Here is a 2,791-nt window from a genome sequence, read left to right as displayed (position 1 = left end):
TTTACTTTACTTTTAAAACTTCCCTTCATAATTATACACTGTAATAGATGACATGCAAGTTGCGTCAATGTTATAAGCATCTGTATACAGAAGGATACAACCACCCAGACAAGCGATTGGTCCTTGAAAATTAACAGCAAGTAATTTTATTTTTATTTTTTAAGCAGTAGTTATCCTAACTTGAGCAACAAAGCAATCAAGGACTTGTTAATGTTTGGTTCTCCTTATCTTTGTGAACTTGAATTTTCAGCTCTGACAGAAAGTAAATAAAAATAAGAATGCCTGCAGTTGGTGGTTGATGAAATGCATGTTTGCTTGTTGACTATCGAGCCATATTTTGAGTTAATTTGCACTCAAAAACAAGTATATCCATTGCATTGATTAGCAATTCTGTTCTATCTACTTTAGTTTCACCATTGTTACAATTACCCATACATAGCTTAAAGAACTTTAAATAAATACCTCTCAAATTTAATTTTTTGTTGGTTTTGTAATTTTATAATTTCAATTATAATGTGTTGCGAAAAACATTTGCTCCATTTAGTGTGCCAAAAAAGTTTGAAAGACACTGGTCTAAGGGTTTTGGGGGAATAGTCTCAAAGTAGTTTGTCTCGTTCTTGCAGGACAGATGACAGAAGGGTATATATATAGGCCAGTTTCATCTCCTCCATGGACCCTCTGTTGCAGTGCCCTAGGGAGTCAATTTTGTTTCTATTTATTTGTGTGAGACCTTGGAAACAGCAGGACTATGGTATTGTCTATTTGATAATGATGTATAGGTGATCTTCTTGGTAAGGAAGAGGGCCATAAAAGAACTGTATAAAATGAACTAGTGTCTTGTGAAGATGACAAAGTGGTATAGTTATATTTTCTAAAGATTTTTATAGCCATTGCTGTTACCCAGATATCAAGCTTTCTAGGTCCCTTTTGTAGCCTATTAGACAGATCCAGCTATGTGAATGCCTGTATTCCCATGAGGACTTTTAAATATTACTGTACTTGCAGCCTGCCAGACAGACCCAAACTTTCATCGCAGCTTGCCAGACAATATTGCTGCTTGTATTTTTATAAGACTTCTAACATATTACCCACTTGGCTATTCCTTCTGGCAGCCCAAACATTTGTTGTTCAATCATTTGACAAGAGCATGAGTGCATGCCATTAAGTCATACCTCTTCCATCTTTTCACTCTTTTGCAACTAATCTGTGCTTATTCCATCTGCACAAATATCTCCAGATAAGTTTAAGAATTCAAGAACATAAAAGAGAAAGTTTTGTACCATTCTTTGTCAATAAGGGCACTACTAGTCACACTTGAATATTAACCTTCTATTAACAGTACAATGCAAGTATCAATCTCATTTGTGTCTATAAAACATCCCAGAAGAATCACATCCAGTTTTTCATGTCTTCAATTGATTATTAATGCAGCATGCTGAAGGATCTGAACAAATATTGCCAGCATCATGAGTCAAAGAACATTTTATCTAGTTTTCTGAATCGCATATAGAAGAAAGAATGACTTTTTACTATGACTTTATAGTTTTTACAATAAGATGTGGTGACATTAATCATTGTTGTGCATTATTGTATTATGTACGGCTAGTGTTACTTTGTCATGTTACTTGTTCTCAATAAACATTTATTTTAAAAAAAAAAGTAGGATATGTGTTACTAAATTAGAATACAAAAATAGGAGGTGATATATTTTTATTGCACTCAATTAATATATTTTAACTAGCTTTCAGGAGTATTATTAATAGTTATTTGACTTCTAATAAGAAGAAAGTAAGTCATTTTTATTTATTTTAAAAATTTCTTCTCCACTTAATAACTAACTCTCTCTTCTATGAAACTGCGCTAGCAGTTTCTAGTGCAGAAAGCCGCGCTGAATGGCCCGCGCTGCTCCCGATGCTTATAGAGTTCCTATGAGTGTCGGGACCAGCACAGGCCATTCAGCAGGGCTCCCCATGCTAGAAACTGCTAGCGCAGTTTCGTAGAAGAAGGGGTAAGTGGATAACAATAAAAACATACAGTTTTGATACATACAAACATAGCAAAAACAGTATCATCAAACCTTTTTCATAAAAGCATATGCTAACAAAGCTCTAAAATAGCCTTCCCAACAATAAGCATATTATTATTATAGATAAAGAAGGCGGTGTATGGGACCTAATAATGCTATGATGGTCCCTTCAAACAACCTGCGCTAGTATGATTATTTGTACTAATAAACACTTTAAGTTGGTGATCTGAGCACTTTATTTGCACTTTATGTGTATTCCGTTCCAGTAGGAACTTATCTTTTATGTACAAATGATTCTAGTGTAGCATTGCCTTGTCAGTCCCAGAGTCAAAAGGGCAAAATAAGGCTACAAAAACTACCCAGCCTTTATACTGGTTCTTCACTAGGTTTTTAAACAGTCTAGAACATGCTGCCTAGGCCCGGTTTTTTTAACAGGCCTTCCCCAGCCAACTTAACAAACAGCTGGTGGGGGAGGGGAGTAGCAGAATCCACTTATTTAAAGCTTGCCAAAAATTGGCCCCACAATCCCACCCTGAGGATCTTGAGTGGATTCTCCCCACTACTACCCCTTTCACACGGTCAGCAACAAAGTCCCATCCAAACAGCAAAAAGGCAAAAAGTAAAAATGCCAAGAAAAAAAAAACCACACTACATTCAATGTCCCAAAAATCAGGCACACCTACAGCGGTGAGGCTAGCACAGCTCACTTGGTCCCAGACTTGTGCTTCCAGGCAGTTCAAAACGAAAAACCCCAAAATTCAAAAC

At 36.1% G+C, this 2,791-nt stretch overlaps 1 protein-coding gene across 2 annotated transcripts in view; it reads left to right on the top strand.

Annotated features, from left to right (window-relative positions):
• Positions 1-2,791, top strand: part of BMPR2 (bone morphogenetic protein receptor type 2) — a 325,794-nt gene that overhangs the window by 203,466 nt on the left and 119,537 nt on the right. The window lies entirely within an intron of this gene.

The sequence above is a fragment of the Geotrypetes seraphini genome, chromosome 5 (genome assembly GCF_902459505.1).
Source record: "Geotrypetes seraphini chromosome 5, aGeoSer1.1, whole genome shotgun sequence".
Lineage (NCBI taxonomy): Eukaryota > Metazoa > Chordata > Amphibia > Gymnophiona > Dermophiidae > Geotrypetes > Geotrypetes seraphini.
This window is presented reverse-complemented; position numbering and strand designations above follow the sequence as displayed.